Raw genomic sequence first — 19,822 nt, 5'->3', positions numbered from 1 at the left:
TGAGGCCAGCATTAGTCTAATTTCAAAATCAGACAAAAACATTACAAGAAAATTGAACTACAAACCTATATTCCTCATAAACATAGATGCAAAACTCCAAATAACTTTTTAACAAACCAAATCTAATAATATTTTCAAAATAATACACCATGACCAAATGGTGTTTATCCCCAAAATGTTAAGACTGGCTTACATGTACATAAGGATGGTTCAATGCAATTCACTCTATATTAACAGACTAAAAAAACAAAACCGAAAAGAAAAAAAAAAAAAACATAAGATCATCTATACAAATATAGAAAAGAGGTTTTGACACCAATCTAGCATCCCTCTACGGTGACAGAATGCAGATCAGTAATTACCAGGGGATGTGGGAGAGGTGAGAGCAGCAGTAGGGAGAAATTAGAAAATAGTATGAGAAAACTTTGGGGACATGAATTTGGTAATAATCTTGATTGCAGTGATGGTTGCACAGTATATACATTTATCAAAACTTATAACAAATTATATACTTTAAACATTTACAGCCAGGTATTCCTCAATAAAGTTATTTCAAAATAAATCCAAGAAACAAAACACTTTCAAAGATACAAGTTAAAATCTAAGCATCTTAATGGAGATACAAATTGTACCTGGCCTTTCCATCTCTAATTCTACTCTAAATCTTCCCCAGCAGCTAACCAGATCTAAATTTCAATCTCATATCACAGAGGTTTTCAATCACAGCAAAGTATCAGAATCACCCATGACATTTAAGAAAAAAGAAAATAGGAGTTTCTCGTTCCACAGGTCTGGAATTCAGTCCAGCTGTGATTTATTTTATTTTTTGTCTTTTTTTGAATTGAAACGAAGTCTCGCTCTGTCACCCAGGCTGGAGTGCAGTTGCACAATCTCAGCTGACTGCAACCTCCACCTCCTGGCTTCAAGCAATTCTCCTGCCTCAGCCTCCCAAGTAGCTGGGACTACAGGTGCCCACCACCACACCCAGCTGAGTTTTGTATTTTTAGTAGAGATGGGGTTTTACCATGTTGACCAGGCTGGTCTCAAACTCCTGACCTCAGGTGATCTATCTGCCTTGGCCTCCCCAACGGCTGGGATTACAGGCATGAGCCATTGTGCCTGGCCATTTTTTGTCTTTTTAAAATTTTTTATTACTTTTAACTTTTCTGCTGAAAGACAGTATACGTAAAGAGAAGTGCAAAATAATAAACCTATAGCTTGATGAACTATCACAAAATGTAGAGGTATGTATTATTTAAAAGTTCCAATGATGAACAGCCAAAAACGATTACCTCTGCCCCAAACATCTTGCCCTTCCTTGCTCACCTACCATTTACCTTGTTCTTTAAGTCACAAATCAGATGCACCCACCTACTCCAAGAACCTGTGTCCCCAGGGAACCCTGTTCATAGCTCTTACCATACCACTTGCCTTTAAAAAGTGTTTTTTAAACTTTTTAAAGGTAAGAATCCTTAAATAAATTATGTCCTGGAAAAAGAGAAAGTAAAGCTACTCTAGTTAAAAGCAAGGCTAAAGTGACTATAAGACAGTAAGCTTGCTTACCCTCCCTCAAACTATTCCCCCACTAGGAATTTCAAGATTACTATTTACTATACTAATCTATTCACTTGTCTGTTTCATCCATTAAAACTGTTTTGTAGCAAAGCCTATCTTATTTTTCATTTTCTTTGTGCCTAGAAAACATTCATTAAACATTATTATTTGGACATTATTCAAACTAAGTATGGAGAATAAATCAGTAAGGTTATTTTAAAAAGTCTGAAGGGGAATAGTAGCTGTACAGGCCTTGAAACAGAAATGGGCAAAACTGGAACAAGGCCAATGAGGCTGAAACCTAACAGGCAAAGGGAAAAAGCATCATAAAATGAGCTTTCAAGTAGACAGATGCCAGACCATAAAGAGCTCTCTAAGCTATAGCAGAAATTTGATGGGTTTGTTTGTTTTGAGATGGAGTCTCCCTTTGTCGCCCAGGCTGGAGTGCAATGGCGCACTGCAACCTCCGCCTCCCAGGTTCAAGCGATTCTTCTGCCTCAGCCTCCTGAGCAGCTAGGATTACAGGCATGCGCCACCATGCCTGGATAATTTTGCATTTTTAGTAGAGATGGGGTTTCACCATGCTGGCCAGGCTGGTCTCAAACTCCTGACCTCAGAGGACGATCTGCCTGCCTCGGCTCCCCAAAGTGTTGGGATTACAGGCGTGAGCCACTGAGCTCGGCCTTGATCAGTATTTGTTTCATGTTTCTTTTTAAGTTTTATTTGGATTATTTATTCTATTGAAGTAAATGAAGAAAATGACACATAATCTAACATACGTTTTTAAAAGATTATTCTGGCTGCTGTGTGAATGTGAACTCAGTGTATAATGGGAGAGGAACAAGAGTACAATAATAAATGTGATCAAAGCCAGGTACAAAGGCTCATGCCTTAATCCCAACATTTCAGGAGGCAGAGGCAGGTGGATCACTTGAGCCCAGGAGTTTGAGAACAGCCTAGGCAACATGGCAAAACCCCACCTCTACAAAAGATGCAAAAATTAGCTGGGTGTGGTGGTGCACACCTATAGTCCCAGCTACTGGGCAGGCTGAAGTGGGAGGACCACTTGAGGCCAGAAGGTCAAGGTTGCAATGTACTATACATAATTGTATACTATACATAATTGTATGTGCCATACTGTAGTGCAGTTTACTTTGCACCAGCATCACCACAAACACATGAGTACAACATTACAGTACAACTTTATAACAGCTACCACATCACTAGGCAATGGGAATTTTTCAGCTTTGTTATAATCTCATGGGCCCCACCATGGTATATGCGATCTGTCATTGACCAAAACCTAATTATGTAGTATTTGTCTGTTCCACTCCCAACTAACCACTTACTTGCTGTGACCTAACAACCATTTCTTACTTGTTAAATTGGCGGGGGGCGGGGAAGCATTCCTACCAAACAGAATTGTCCTAAGAATTAACTGAAATAAATCATGTAGAGTAGCCCCGGCACATAGTACAAAAATCAACAAATGAAATAATGATTGCCAGCATTTATTATGTGCAATATACCACATACTATATTTTATATATATATATATATATATAAAATCTTATTTAAAACTCTCAAAAACCTATGGAAGCAGGTACTAATATTATCCCTATTTAACAGATGACAAAACAGAGGCTTAAGAATATTAAATACAGGAGGCCAAGGCGGGCAGATCACTTCGGCCCAGAAGTTCGAGACCGCCTAGGCAACATGGCAAAATCCCATCTCCACAAAAAATTTCAAAAATTAGCCAGGTGTGATGTGATGACAGCTGCCTGTGGGCCCAGCCACTCAGGGGGCGAGGTGCGAGGATTCATCTTGAGCCCAGCAGGTTGAGGCTGCAGTGAACTGAGATCATAGCACTGCACTCCAGGACGGGTGACAGACTGAGACTCTATCTCAAAAAAAAAATTTCCAGTATTGCAAAGCTAGTTAAGTGGCAGAATACAAAGTCTTATCCACTCTACTGACACTGTGCTTTACAATAACAAAGAACTTGTTCATTATATTTCCACAATCTCAAAAGTAGACAGGTGAGACACCATATTCATTTCCTAAACAGAATATGGCAACAGACTCAAGAAATGCCTATGATCACACAACTAATAAAGCCAGAATATGAAGCTAAGTCTTTTTTTTATTATTATTTTTGAGATGGAATTTCATTCTTGTTGTCCAGGCTGGAGTGCAGTGGCACAATCTTGGCTCACTGCAACCTCCGCCTTCCAGTTTCAAGCAATTCTCCTGTCTCAGCCTCCCAAGTAATTGGGATTACAGACATGCACCACCACACCCAGTTAATTTTTTGTATTTTTAGTAGAGACAGGGTTTCACCATGTTGGCCAGGCTGGTCTTGAACTCCTGACCTCATGATCCACCTACCTCGGCCACCCAAAGTGCTGGGATTATAGGCGATGCCTAAATTGAGTTCAATCTGTAAGACTCTATGGCTCTCTGCATTGTAATAATTCTATAAACGCTTAGAATGAGGATCTTCTACCCATCTCATACCAGTTAGAATGGCAATCATTAAAAAATCAGGAAACAACAGGTGCTGGAGAGGTGTGGAGAAATAGGAACACTTTTACACTATTGGTGGGACTGTAAACTAGTTCAACCATTGTGGAAAACAGTGTGGCGATTCCTCAAGGATCTAGAACTAGAAATACCATTTGACCCAGCCATCCCATTACTAGGGATATACTCAAAGGATTGTAAGTCATGCTGCTATAAAGACACATGCACACGTATGTTCATTGAGGCACTATTCACAATAGCAAAGACTTGGAATCAACCCAAATGTCCATCAGTAACAGACTGGATTAAGAAAATGTGGCACATATACCCCATAGAATACTATGCAGCCATAAAAAAAGATGTTTTTGTGTCCTTTGTAGGGACATGGATGCAGCTGGAAACCATTCTTCTCAGCAACCTATGGCAAGAACAGAAAACCAAATACTGCATGTTCTCACTCATAGGTGGGAATTGAACAATGACATCACTTGGACACAGGAAGGGGATCATCACACACCGGGTCCTGTTGTGGGGAGCAGCGGGGAGGGATAGCATTAGGAGATATACCTAATGTAAATGACGAGTTAATGGGTGCAGCACACCAACATGGCACACGTATACATATATAACAAACCTGCACATTGTGCACATGTACCCTAGAACTTAAAGTATAATAATAGAAAAAAAAAAAAAAAAGAATGAGGCTCTTCTTCCAAAAGGGGGTATGTCTGAAAAATAGATACATGATCTATGATAAGACAATTCCTCCCAATGGCCGTCAACATTCAAGTTTTAAAGAAGCTAAAATAGAGATTAATTTGAAAATATCAATGACAACTGTACCCTAATTGTATGAAATTTGTGAGAAACCCAGTGCTAATCAGAAGAAGAGATTTTGACAGGTCTATTACTATTTCCTGTGGTATGTTTCTTGTTTAATAAATGATATCACTTAACAGAGAATTAGAGGTGAGAATTTAATACTTCTTTGTAAGTCATTCAGTCTCTCCTATAAAATCATTCTCTTTGTTCGTAGAGATGGAAAAGATATCCATCTATCTAGGGAGAGGCATGGGTACCAAACAAAAGGCACTATATAAGGCCTGATGCCAAAAGGGACAGTTATGTTTATTTCCTATTTATCTCCAACACTAGAAAACTTAAAAGAAGCAAGCTTAGTCCCTTTTCTATGCTTGTAACAGAATACCACAAATTAGGTAATTTATGGAAAATAAATTCCTTCCTTTCTTTCTTTTTAAATAGAGACAAGTTCTATGTTGCCCAAGCTGGTCTTGAACTCCTGGACTCGAGCAATCCTCCCACCTCTGCCCCCCAAAGTGCTGGGATTACAGGTATGAGCCACCACACTCAGCCAAGAAATTTATTTCTTACAGTTACGGAAGCTGAAGTCCAAGGTCAAGGAGTTGCCTCTGGTGAGAGCCTTCTTGCTCAGGAGGATTCTCTGAAGAGATCTGAGGTAGCACAGAGTATCACAAGGTGAGAAGGCTGAGCGTGTTAATGTGCTAGCTTAGGTCTCTCTTCCTCTTCTTATAAAGCCACCAGTTCCCCTCCCATGATAACCCATTAATCCATTAACCAATTAATCCATTAATCCATTCATGAGGACAGAGACTTCATGATCCAATCACCTCTTAAAGGCTCTATCTCTCAATAGTGCCATATTGAGGATTAAGTTTCAACATGAGTTTTGGATGGGACATTCAAACCATAGCATATCATAAGCCAATAAGAGAGTTAATATTTATATAATGTGATCAAGTAAAGGGTTTTTAAGATCAAAATTAATTTTCTTCTAGCATTACCTTTACTTTGATTGGGTTTAGTCAAGTTTAAGCCCCCTCAGCCATGTGAGGACACAGTGAGAAGATGGCCACTTATAAACCAGGAACTGGGCCCTTGCCAACACTTAGTCTGCCCTTGGACTTCTTAGCCTCCAGAACCATGAGATGTAAATGACGGTTGTTTATTTGTACCCAGTCTATGGTTTTCTGTTACAGCTGCCCAAACAGACTAAGACAATAGCTAATGAGACAGAGAAGGCAGGTAGATAAAACTCTTCTTGCAGGTAGCAAAAAATAAAGCTGAATTTGTCAGCAGTCAAGCAACAGAAGCAGAGCACTAGTATGACATTGTTTAAACATTCTGACTTAACTCAGCCTGAACCCAGATAAATACCCTGGACTTTTCAGTTCCATAAAATCCCTTTGTTGATCTATGACTTAGAAGAAGAAATGAGATAAGAAGGCACCATATATCATTCTTAGGTCGAAATGAGATAAGAAGGCACCATATATCATTCTTAGGTCCAAACCAGGTTGTTAAATCCTGGAACAGACTAACTTGAAAATGATTATTGGACTAGCAAGACTGATTCATTTCAAGATACATTAGTTTAGCACATACTGTGTACTATGTACTTATCATTAAGACATAATCTCAGTTCTGGACAGCCATTCATCTTCAATGAACATTCATAAATGAAGCATAAATAATTCAGCAAGGCCTAGGTGAAATGCCTGATGTAAAAATCCATCTATATATTTAATTTTTACAAATGTTTCCCTTTCATCAACTTACAGTTTTCCTCACAGAGCTATATCTTATAGCTGTCTAAACTGTATACTGCATTTTGAAAATGCTTACAAAAAAAATTTTACTTCTTTGCTTGCTTTAAATATTTTTTAAATTTGTCAATTAGTTAAATTTAAGAAAAAAGTCAAAATTTCCATTAATTTAGTAATATTTATCCTTAAGAATGTTATTTAATGTCAGTTTTTTTTTAAGCCAGTCACAGGTATTAATAAATGACTACTTAATCCTCTCTAAAAGCCATGCTCCATCTGTCTTAAAAATTTTCAATAGTTTCTGTCAACACAACAATCAAGAACAAGTAAGACTAGGAAAAGTCTTAAAAGCAAATAAAATAATCTAAATGAGACAAATGAAGGTAAAGATTCATAATGAGTTAGGATATTTTACCATTTCTCATGGGACAGAGTCCTCCCTGAAATATCTTTTGATATCAATGTCAAGGTCTGAATATCAAAATACTGAGACCTTGAATCTTATCAGATATGCACCACCGCTCTAAATTCTTGCATTTGTACTGTCTTCAGAGGGCACAAAAACTTTTCCCAGCATATTAACCAACCTCTAAGCTTGATTCTCTGCCACCTCTAAAAATCTATAGGACACCAGGTAAAGGAGTTCCCAAGCTAGTTTCAATATTTCAAAAACCCTAAGTGCCATAACAGATCATATATAGTTGATTCTCATAAAGTTGCCATGAACACTGAATTATCAAATACTCAATACTAAGAGAAATTCAGAGTGAAGTTCCTGCTAGCCTCTGATTAAAACATTTTCAACAGCCTAATGACACATATCCTTGTTTTATCTGTGCTTTTATTTAAAAACACTTTTATTTATTTACTTACTTACTTACTTATTTATTACTTTTCGAGACAGAGTCTCACTTTGCTGCCCAGGCTGGAGTGCAGCAGTGGCGTGATCTCGGCTCACTGAAACCTCCGCCTCCCAGGTTCAAGCAATTCTCATGCCTCAGCCTCCTGAGTAGCTGGGATTACTGGTGTGTGCCACCAAGCCCAGCTAAATTTTTTCTATTTTTAGTAGAGATGGGGTTTCACTATGTTGGCCAGACTGGTCTCTAACTCCTGGCCTCAAGTGATCGGCCCACCTCGGCCTCCCAAAGTGCTAGGATTACAGGCGTGAGCCACCACGCCCAGCCTAAAAACACTTTTATATTGTTGATTCATAAACACTGAACTCACAAGTCAACAGCACTATAACTTTTCATCACAGCCTTCTTGCACTTAGGAACACTATAGACAGCACTTTAGCACTATACTTAGGGGCAATTTTAAACAGTGAAACCACCTCTTAAAAAAAAAGTGGGAAAGATGTAACACTAAGTAAATAGACAAGACAGCTAGAACAAGAAGGCAGAGTGTCATTTTGTTTAACCTCATTTGGAAATGCGTACATCAAACAACTCAAATGAATGGATAATTACACAAAATACAATAATTTAGACACATCAATAATAAAAAGTACAAATATAGCTTACCCCATTTCAACAACCACTTAACATACTAGTGTAGGGCCAGGTGCGGTGGCTCACTCCTGTAATCCCAGCACTTTAGGAGGCCAAGGTGGGTGGATCACCTGAGATCAGGAGTTCAAGACTAGCCTGGCCAACATGGCAAAACCCTGTCTCTACTAAAAACACAAAAATTAGCTGGACTCAGTGGTGCACACCTGAAATCCCAGCTACTTGGGAGGCTGAGGCAGGAGAATCTCTTGAACCTGGGAGGTGGAGGTTGCGGTGAGCTGAGATTGCGCCACTGCACTCCAGCCTGGGCGACAGAGCAAGACTTCGTCTCAAAAAAATAAATGAAAAAAATAAAAAACAAAAAACAAAAACAAATACTAGTGTATTCTCTTCCATTCTTATTTCAACGAGCATTTTTAAAATCAGAATTTACACAACACACACTTTCGGCATCCTGCATTTATTCCCCACTTAAGCCACATAATTAAGGGCTAAATTGTTTGGGATTTTTTTTATTTTTTAGAGACAGGGTCTCACTCTGTCCCCCAGGCTGGAATGCAGTGGCGAGATTACTGTTCACTGGAGCCTTGATCTCCCAGGCTCAAACTAACCTCCCAGCTTAGCCTCCCAAGTAGCTGGGACTACAGGTGTGCGCACCACCATGTCCTGGCTAATTTTTTTCTTCTTCTTCTTTTTAGTAGAGACAAGGTCTCCCTGGGTAACCCCAGGCTGATCTCCAACTCCTGGGCTCAAGCGATCCTCCTGTCTTGGCCTCCCAAAATGTTGGGATTACAGGCGTGAGCCATACCGCCCAGCCTAAAATTGTTAATGGCCATATAAAACCGTATAAATAGTTTCTAATTTAATCATTTCCATTCTGTTAGGACATTGCTTCTGATATTTTACGATTTATTATTAAAAATGCTGTGATTAACATTCTTGCACACTCTGTGTCTGCATTTGATTATTACCTTAAAACAGACTTATTGGGTCATAGAACATAAATGTTTCCATCCTTGAAGGACACTGTCAGGTGGCTTTTAAGATAAAGCTTCATTTGTTAAAAATTCTAAATGCATTTTTAAATGACTATGCAAGAAAGTTCATTAAAATATACTTCTGAAGCATACTTTACATAGAAGACTTATAATAGGCTTTACTACTTTGCTATCACTCAATGTAGCTTTAAGTGTTTTAGTATTACTAATGAAAGAAAAATGTCTAATTTAGTTTAACTAATTTGATTATCTCATTGAATTTTTTTTAAATGCTTAATCAATTTTTAAATTTAAAAAACCAGTTAAGCCGGGTGTGGTAGCTCACTCCTGTAATCCCAGCACTTTGGGAGACCAAGGTGGGCGAATCACCTGAGGTCAGGAGCTCAAGATCATCCTGGCCAACATGGTGAAACCTGCCTGGCCAATATGGTGAAACCCCATCTCTATTAAAAATACAAAACTTAGCTAGGTGGAGTGGCGGGTACCTGTAATCCCCGCTACTTGGGAGGCTGAGGCAGGAGAATCACTTTAGCTCAAGAGCCGGAGGCTGCAGTGAGCCAAGATCACGCCATTACACTCCAGCCCGGGCAACAAGAGCAAAACTCCATCGAAAACAAAAACAAAAACAATGGTACAGAAAAACCAAGTAAATTTCCAACGCAATGACTAAAAGGGCTCTCAGAAGTTATTTAGCCTAGAAGACATACCCTAGTGGCTTTTCTGACACTTAGCTGCCCTGTCACAGAGGAATGATTAAGGGCATTGCAGTTAGATACCTGGTAACAAATTACAACCTCTCTGAGGAGAGATTAACTACTTTTCTCTTCCATGAAAGAAAAAGGCACATCAATCTTGAATAATTATCATTCCATATCAGATTATGGAATGCCTGGCATAAAGTGGGCACTCAAAATTGCTTTCTTTTTCCAAATTAGAGGAGTCTCTTAAATCACAAGACACCCCCTTTTCATTTCTTGATTATAGTTTCAAATTGCTAACAAGGAATATTTTTTGTTTTCCAGACTAGGTCTTGCTCTGTTGCCCAGGCTAGAGTGCAGTAACACATCACAGCTCACTGCAACCTTGAACTCTTGGGCTCAAGCAATTCTCCCACCTAAATCTCCTGAGTAGCTAGGACTACAGGCACAAGCCATCAAGCCTGGTTTTTTGTTTTTTCTTTTTTTTGAGACAGAGTCTCACTCTGTCGCCCAGGCTGGTACAGGGGCACGATCCAGGCTCACTGCAACATCTGCCTCCCAGGTTCAAGCAATTCTTCTGCCTCAGCCTCCCAAGTAGCTTGGACTACAGGCCCGGCTAATTTTTGTATTGTTAGTAGAGATGGGATTTTACCATATTGGCTAAGCTGGTCTCAAACTTCTGACCTCATGATTTACCCGCCTCAGCCTCTCAAAGTGCTGGGATTACAGGCATGAGCCACTGCGCCCGGCCTGGCTTTTTTTTTTTTTTTTTTTTTTTGGCAAGACAAGGTCTCGCTATGTTGCCCAGACTGGTCTCAAACTCCTGGGTTCAAGGCATCCTCCTCCCTTGGCCTCCCAAAGTGCTGGGATTACAGGTATAAACCGATGTGCCCCACCCAACAAGGTATTTTTAAACATGAAGCAAAAAAACTTAAGATATCACAAATACGGAAGGGTAGGAAATGTGAACATACACTTCAGTGGCTGGAATTGAAAGTATCAGTGTACTCACCCTGAATCTAACCACAAGAAAACACTGGAAATTCAAACTGAGGGACACTAAATACCTCGCCTAATCTCTTAAAAAATGTCAAGAAATTTGAGGCTAGGACGGACATGGTGGCTCAGGCCTATAATCCCAGCTACTTGGGAGGCTAAAGCAGGAGGATCACTTGAGTCTGGGAGGTCAAAGCTACAGTGAGCCAAATTCATGTAGTACTCCAGCCTGGGTGACAAAGTGAGACCCTGTCTCAAAATATAAATACATAAAGAAATGTGAGGCCAGGTGCTGTGGCTCACACCTGTAATCTTAACACTTCGGGAGGCCAAGGCAGGAGGATCCCTTGATCTCAGGAGTTGGAGACCAGCCTGGATAATACAGTGACGCTCTGTCTCTACAAAAAAACATAACATTAGCCAGGCATGGTAGCACGCACCTGTGGTCCCAGCTATTAGGGAGGCTGATGTGAAAAGATTGCCTGGGTCTGGGAGGTGGAAGCTGCAGTGAACCATGATCACACCACTGCACTCCAGGCTGGGTAACACAGTGAGACCCAGTCTCCAAAAAAAAAAAAAATTAATTAAAAAAACAATTTGACTAACTGTTCCAGATTAAAAGAGACCGGAGAGACATAAAATGCAATGTATGATCTTTGATTTTAAAAAGCTCTGAAAGTAATTATTAAGATAATTGACAAAATTTGATTGTGGACTGTAAATTAGATAACATATTAATGTTAAATTCCTAATTTTGATCATTGTAACTGCAGTTAAGAGAATACCCTAGTTCTCAGAAAAAAAAGTCTGGTGATATCCCAGATCTAATTCTGCTCTGTGGAACAACTCATTACAGCCCTGCATTACCTGAAAACAACTGTCCCCTTCCCTCCTTCACTCATTCCTATAAAGTCTTCCTTCTCCACAGAAAGCACTCTCAATTCCTTCAAAGGTTTTCATGGTTATCCTCCTGACATATCTATCTTTTCATTTACTTTTCTTAAAGTGTAGCTTTCAGAAATAAGGCCAACATTGTAAATGTGTCCTAACCAACATGGAATAAATATTATATCCCTTATTATGGACAAAATCCTATTAATGAAGCCTGGTAGTTCTTTATTTTTTTCTTTTTTAAGCAACTCACCAGTTGGATGTCTGAGACCATATAAACTCAAACTCAAAAATATACAATCAATAAACCCTATTTATTCTATCTCCAAAATGTCTCAAAAAAAAAAAAAAAAACTATCTACCCTTTCTGCTTTATTGTTATTGCTCCAGCTCAGGCCATCATCATTCTATTTAAACAACTGTAGTAGCCTAATTAATCTCTCATTCTAATCTACTCTTTATTTGCCCACAAATACATCTGTCTTCATAAACACTGACCTAAATCTGATTTTTCAGTACCTTAATGAAGAATTGGGAGGGAAAGAAAGGAGATGACTTTCTCTCCTCTTCAATTCCTAGAAAACTCTTATTCCTCAAAGGCTAATTCAATGATCCATCAGAATTAACTGCTCTCTCCTTTGCTCCCATAATGCTTAATAATTCTATCATAAAATCACAATGTATAGTTTGATATATCTATATTCCCTATTCAATTATAGGCTCCTTGAAGGAATAAAGCAATACATTTTTTATTCTCTTAGTACATACAATGCCTTAACATTGATTAATTGAACAAAATTTTAGTCATATAACTTTTTCTATCTGAATTCCATATTTTTTTAATTCCACACTTTTAAGCAGCTCACACTATAGGTTTCTGCCTGTAGTTTCAGACAGAACTTACAAGTTGTTTTAGTTATCCTTGCCAGCTAAATTGTTCTGACATTTTATAAGCACAACTGTACATGTATTCAAAACATTAATGAAAATATTAAAATGGACAAAATACTTCTTTAGATACTTTAGATACTTCTCTCAAAGTCTGACATTAATTCCTGCTAACAGTATTTAAGAAAGTTTATTTTACACTATTAATGAAATGTTCTTAATGCTGATAAGCTAAGCCTGTATTTCTCTGCCTCTTTTCCAAGGCATACCTAGGAAAACAATCTCCAAAACTACTGCTTTCCTTTTTAAAAATAAGACTTTACGCTGTTCCTAGTCTTCTGGCATACTTTGTGTAACAACAAATTAACAAAAGCTATCAATATCTCTTAGTTCCTTAATGTCTTTAAAATGATCTAAAACCTGTGCCATCAGCCAGACAGAAAATGGATTCCTGGAATCCAATCAAGTGGTGAAGTAATCTGGGTGAGGTTTACAAAACTTGATCTGGCAATAGAGTTAAAAAGCAATTACAAAAAAATTACAAAAGGTCTTAAACTTCAATTCAGAAGAAACCAACATCAACTTAGAGTTCCACTGTTACCATACCGACAATTTTTACTAACGGTTCATTATGTCCATCTGTGACATAAGAAAAACCACCTAGACAAAGGCAGATTCCAAGGCCAATGTCAGGCTGATAAACAGCCTGTCAAGAGATGGTAACTGAACTGTGGACATAAAGTATGTCACAGGAATCTCAACTTGCTTAAGACAGCAAAACTATTCCCGTACGTAAGTGACTGCCCAACCTCCATGGTTAATTAGAATATTGAAATTAAGTATATCAAACTCATGATACTAATACTGTGTGGTTTAAAACTATCCTAAATATTTTTTAAGTTCTTATAATGTTGAAGACAATTTTAACATTATAGATGATGATAGTTTCTAAATTTAAAATAGAAACGGACTTCACACTTATGATTTTAAGTTTAAAAGTGTAAGAATATTTAGCATGGTTAGTAAGAATATTGGAATGTTTAAGAAAATTTGTGATTCACTATAAGTCTCATTTATTAAATTTAAAATTTTAATATTTACCAATTATAACTCAATAAAGCTAGAGAAAATATAAAATTTTAAAGTTTTAAAGTATTTGAGAAGCCGGGTGTGGTGGCTCATACCTGTAATCCCAGCACTTTGGGAGGCCGAGGCGGGCAGATCACCTAACGTCAGAGTTCGAGACCAGCCTGGCCAACATGGCAAAACCCAGTCTCTAACAAGATACAAAAATCAGCTGGGTGTGGTGGCTCATGCCTATAATCTCAGCTACTCGAGAGGCTGAGGCAGGAAAATCACTTGAACCCAGGAGGCAGAGGTTGCAGTAAGCCGAGATTGTACCACTACACTCCAGCCTGGGAGACACAGTAAGACTCCATCTCAAAAACAAAGTATTTGGGAAAATCCTACTTGTTGAAATTTACTCCACAAGGAATAGTGCTTAAAAATAAAACAGTATATCAAATGTATAAATACAGGGAATGTACTTAAGCAGCAGTAGTACTGGTAATAGCTAACATTCACACTGCAATGTTCCTAGGGCTCACAACCTTGTTCCAACACTTTACTGTATAAATTCATGCATTCTGGCATGTTGGCTCATGCCTGTAATCCCAGCACTTTGGGAGGCCAAAGCGGACAGATCACTTGAGGTCAGGAGTTTAAGACTAGCCTGTTTACCAACATGGTGAAACCCTGCCTCTACTAATAATATAAAAATTAGCCAGGTGTGGCAGTGCATGCTTGTAATCCCAGCTACTTGGGAAGCTGAGGTGGGAAGATCGCTTAAACCCAGGAGGCAGAGGTTGCAGTGAGCCAAGATCGTGCCACTGCACTCCAGCCTGGGCGACACAGAGCCAGACTCCACCTCAAAAAATAATAACAATATAAATACTTATATGGACTAAACGTGTGTGCGTCCCCATTCATGTGTTGAAATCAGTCTCAAAAAAAACAATAAACAAATAAATTCATTCATTCAGCAAGTATTCACTGACCATCTACCATGAACTAGGCATCATTCCAAGCTCTAATAACTGCAGCAGAAAAAACATAATCCCATCCTTCATGGATCTTATATTCTTAGAAGAGACAAACAAATATCAGGTATGATCACTACTATTAAGAAAAACCAGGGAAAGTGAAGGAAGAAGATACTATTTTAGGTAGTATAATGAAGTTCACACCAATGAGCACCATTCACATTGAAGTCTGTGTAAATGATGTCCCTTAAAAACTCCCTCAGGGAAAACCTTTCTAGCTGAGGTAACATTTGAATCAAAGAAGGAAGGGAACAGGCCATGAAAATATTTGAGAAGAGTATTCCAGGAAAAGAAAACAAGTATAGATGCCATTTTACCCAAGGATATTTTAAGGGAGACTTAATCTGTTCAATTATAATTACTAGGCTATTAATCAAAGTCCTCCCTCACTCAGAAAAAGTATTCTTCGTTTATAGTTAATGTGCTAGTTAATGGAATAAGAAAATATATAAGTTGAACTTGAAGACAAGTTTTTACATTGATGATTTTAATTACTCAATATTTTAGAAAAGCAAACATTGTAAACAGCTCTACAACCAAAAGCAGCCACTGACATCAATAAACTCAGACTGACACTTCATGGTTCTAAGTATTTTACTGGAATTGGAGCTCTAAATTTATTTAACGAAAGTAGATGCTCTTTATCATGTAACATACCAAGGAATAAAACTTCGTCTTTAAACAGCTTTTTCTTAACCGTCTCCCTTCCAGTATGAAAACCATTCTCCTACACATAAAACAGAAGTTGGGCATTTCTCATTATTTATCTCCCTAATCAAAAGGCTTCTTTCTTCCTTACTGATGTCGCTTTGAATTTGGCGGAAACTAGCCCTTTTTATTGCCCTTAAACATTTTTACAACCCCTCACCTCATTCCAGCTCTATCTAGCTTATATTCTTATATTCTATCTATTCTTTTATTACAGCTCTATCTAGCCTACCTACATTCCTAATTATCTTCCTTTTTTCCTACCCATTTCCTCTTCATACATTACACAGATTGTGAATGGTCTATTAAGTGAACGAAAGAATGTTTCCTAGCCCTAAACACTACTGTGCACATTACTTTAAATTCTATCAGTAAGTCAAATGATTTTTTAAATTAACCTTATATACAATTAGTTAAATGGGTATCTTTTTTTTTTTTTTTTTTTTTTGAGAGTCTCACTCTGTTGCCCAGACTGGAGTGCAATGGCGTGACTCAGCTCACTGCAACCTCCACCTACTGGGTTCAAGTGATTCTCCTGCCTCAGCCTCCAAGTAGCTGGGATTATATGCACCTGCCACCATGCCCGGCTAATTTTTGTATTTTTTTGTAGAGACACAGGGTTTTGCCATGTTGGCCAGGCTGGTCTTGAACTCCTGACCTCAGGGGATCCGCCCACCTTAGCCTCCGAAAGTGCTGGGATTACAGGCGTGAGCCGCTACACCCGGCTAATGGGTATCCTTGATATGTTTTTCTTTTGAAAAAATTTACTTATGAAGAAGTCATATTAATTTCTTTAGATTACTCATGTTTTTCTTCCCCAATGGAATTTTTTTTGAAATTTTAATAACAGGTTTCATTTTTAAGAGCCTTCTATCAATATTGATTGCTTAAACTATCTGTGGTCATCATCAGTTTCTTTTCTGAACTTTCTGAAACCTGCTTTTCTGGGAATTGCTATCTAAGATAAACTCCAAGACAGCTTAGAATGATCACTACCCTTTGATTCCCATCATTTCCATTTCTAGCTGGGAGGCATGGAAAAGCATGGGCTTTGGAGTCAGATATTTGTCACTTACTAGCTGTGTGACAAACTTCTCTGAGCCTCTGTTTCCACGTCAATAAACTAAAAAATAGCATTTACTGAGCATCTATTTTATATCAAGTACATTATATACTCTCTATATATGTAGAAAGTACCATATCTATTTATAATAAGGAAAACAAAGCTTAGAAATAAGTAACTTGCTTAAAATTACAGAGCTCATATGATCGCACCACTGCATTCCAGCCTGGGCGACAGAACAAGACCCTGTCTCAAAAAAAACAAAAAAAAAAAGTTACAGCGCTCATAAGTGCTAGAGCCAGGATTTAAATCAAAGTCTGATTCCAAGTCCATGTTCTTTTTACTACCCCACAAAAAAGTAACTATAAAAACAGTCCATTTGCTCAAAACAGATGTTCAATAACAGTTAATTCTATATCTAAGTGTTCTTCCTTGTTGGTAAGAATCAACTTCATACCAGCAATTCTCTTCAACTTTTAGGAGATTAAACTGCCAAAAAAACAAGAATTTATCAGAAGCTCTGATCATCTTTATTATTAGTCAATTATTTATTTAATCAAAACCAAAAACTGTATCAAACTATGCCAAATATATTCTTCAGATATTTCTGTGCTACCAAAAAAAAAGCTTTATGCACAACCATATCCGAAGTCAGCACACTGTGTGATTATTCATCCCCAGAGTTCTTAAAATACATACCTTGTAGACATAAAGCTCTTAAAAGAAAGTGTCATTCTTGAGAGGCATTCAGATCAAGACAACGGAAACACACAGTAGTTTGCCAGAATCCAAATAACCACCACAGACAAGAACTCTGAGGTTGTCAATATCATCATGGAACTATAGATATTAAGTTTCTCTTAATTATCTTCTCTTTCTCTTCTCTCCACTTCCTCTTCATACATTACATAGATTGTGAATGGTCCATTAAGTGAATGAAAGAACATTTCCTAGCCCTAAACACTACTGTTCACATCACTTTAAATCCTATCAATAAGTTAAACTGATGTAAGCAAACAGAAATTAAGAGCTAGAATAGCATTAAACTTTCTCAGTTTTCTTTTTTTTTCTTTTTTTTTTTTTTTTTTAAGATGGAGTCTCGCTCCGTTGCCCAGGCTGGAGTGAAGTGGTGCAATCTCAGCTCACTGCAACCTCTGCCCCTCCGGGTGCAAGCGATTCTCCTGCCTCAGCCTCCAGAATAGCTGGGATTACAGGCGCCCACCACCACGCCTGGCTAATGTTTGTATTTTTAGTAGAGAGGTTTGTCCATGTTGGCCAGGCTGGTCTTGAACTCCTGACCTCAGGTGATCCACCCACCTCAGCCTCCCAAAAACCTACTATTACAGGCATGAGCCACTGCGCCCCGGCCTCTCAGTTTCTTAAAAGTTTAGAAAGGTTTATAGATTACAGTTTATAGGTAGGTTTTATTACTAAGAACTGCTAAAATGCACCAGCTGATTAAAAAAAAAAAAAAGAAAAAAAACTGTAATAGGCTGAAGGTGGGAATGACTTAAAACAGGTAAAAGAGATCATTTTGGTGTGACAGAAATGTTCTAAAACTGGATTGAGGTAATAGTTGCATGGTACTGTAATTTTACTAAAAAGCACTGAACTGTGCACTTAAAAAGAATATGATTAAGAAATTCCCCCAAAAAACCTATTAATACAATAAATATTGTGACCCCACCCCAAATTACTCCCTTGAAATTAACACCAGTATTTAGGTCTATTATCAGGCAAATCTCCATGTTTTACTTCAATCAAACTCCAAAGTATAATTTTAGTACATGGGGGCCTCCAGATACTGAATTGCATTGTTGTCCTTCTCTAATAAACCAATACAATTCTAGAACATAACAGCATGCAAAAAATTTTTTTTTCTTTTTTTTTTTTGGGACAGAGTCTGCTCTGTCACCCAGGCTAAGTGCAATGGCATCATCTCGGTTCACTGCAAGCTCCGCCTCCTGGGTTCAAGTGATTCTCCTGCCTCAGCCTCCCCGAGTAGCTGGGACTCCAGCATGAGTGGCTAATTTTTTGTTTTAGTAGAGACAGGGTTTCGCCATGTTGGCCAAGTTTGTCTTGAACTCCTGACCTCAGGTGATCCGCCCACCTCAGCCTCCCAAGTGCTGGGATTACAGGCATTATGAGCCACTGCACCTGGCCGAGCATGCAAATTTTCACCACAAACATTAACCAGTTTAAGAGTTGCCTTACTGAAATTACACACAAAAACAAAATCTATTAAGGCAACAGAGTCTGGATGGATAACAACACCCTGATGAACAGACTTCTATGAAAGTTATCAGAATCAAACTGGAGTAGTAGTAGTGTTTTGTTTTTTAATAAAACAAAACAAAATGAAACAAAACAAAAAAACACCCTGACAAACAGCCAAGGAAGGCCATGAAGGAAGAGCTCTCACGAGGGTAACGCATGAAAAAAACTGTCACAAAAGACTCTGCAAAAACTACAACCTTACACAAAACGTGACAAAAAAAACAAGCCAGGTGCATGGTACATACACACCTGTAGTCCCAGCTACCCAAGAAGCAGGAAGATTGCTTGAACCCAGGAGTTCACATCTAGCCTGGGAAGCACAGCAACACTCTGGTTTTATTTTTTTTTGGGGGGGGGGAGGTTTTTTTTTTTTATAACTTCTATGAGGACATCTGCCCACCAACTGCCGGTCCAACCTCAGAATGGAGGCACTTTACTTATTGACCCTTGCAGCCAAGAATAATTATCTCAAAATAATTAGGAAATCCTCATTTTTCCTTTAAAAACTTTTCTCTTCTTTTACCTCCCTGTATATGCACATGGTTTACTATAGCAACAGTATTCCCACTGCAATGCCCTATTCCCGAATAAACACCATTTTCTTATAGAAAGCCTCTGTTATTTAGGTTGACAAGACCAAAGTATTCAAACCACAGCTGTTTCCACTTCTGATTGTTCCGGTGAATATAAGACTTGAAAGAAAATTCAAATGTCACTGTAAAATGTGATACCAAAAAAATTCATTAGAATATAATCTATGGCACTGGAACAAGGACGGACATATATGCACACAAATGGTACTGAAGATACATATGAAGATAGCACCTCAAACTCCGAAACTCCACAGTTTGAGTGCTTAGGTTCAAATCCCAAACCCTGCATTTAGCACCTGTGCGACACCAAGCACGATACTAAACCCCTTTGCTTTATTTATAGAATGAGGGTTACAGTAACCCTCTGTATAAGGTTGTAGGGAGTAGTAATGATAATGAATAGATTATCTAGCATGTATCTGGCCCACAGCAAAT

The 19,822-nt window shown here is 38.3% G+C and overlaps 1 protein-coding gene across 47 annotated transcripts in view; it reads right to left on the bottom strand.

Moving 5' to 3' along the window:
* ZZZ3 (zinc finger ZZ-type containing 3) overlaps positions 1–19,822 on the bottom strand; it is a 122,028-nt gene that overhangs the window by 90,204 nt on the left and 12,002 nt on the right. For 24 of the 47 annotated variants that reach the window (XM_077953752.1, XM_077953844.1, XM_077953967.1 and 21 more), the window contains exon 2: positions 5,473–5,552. The exons of the other annotated variants lie outside the window; for them this stretch is intronic. The gene's annotated coding sequence lies outside the window, so the exon portion shown is untranslated. The remainder of the gene's footprint in view (positions 1–5,472; positions 5,553–19,822) is intronic. 47 annotated transcript variants of the gene reach the window in all.

This window comes from Macaca mulatta, chromosome 1 (genome assembly GCF_049350105.2).
Source record: "Macaca mulatta isolate MMU2019108-1 chromosome 1, T2T-MMU8v2.0, whole genome shotgun sequence".
Taxonomy (NCBI): Eukaryota; Metazoa; Chordata; class Mammalia; order Primates; family Cercopithecidae; genus Macaca; species Macaca mulatta.
The sequence above is the reverse complement of the archived record's forward strand: the minus strand, read 5'-3'. Positions and strand labels throughout refer to the sequence as shown.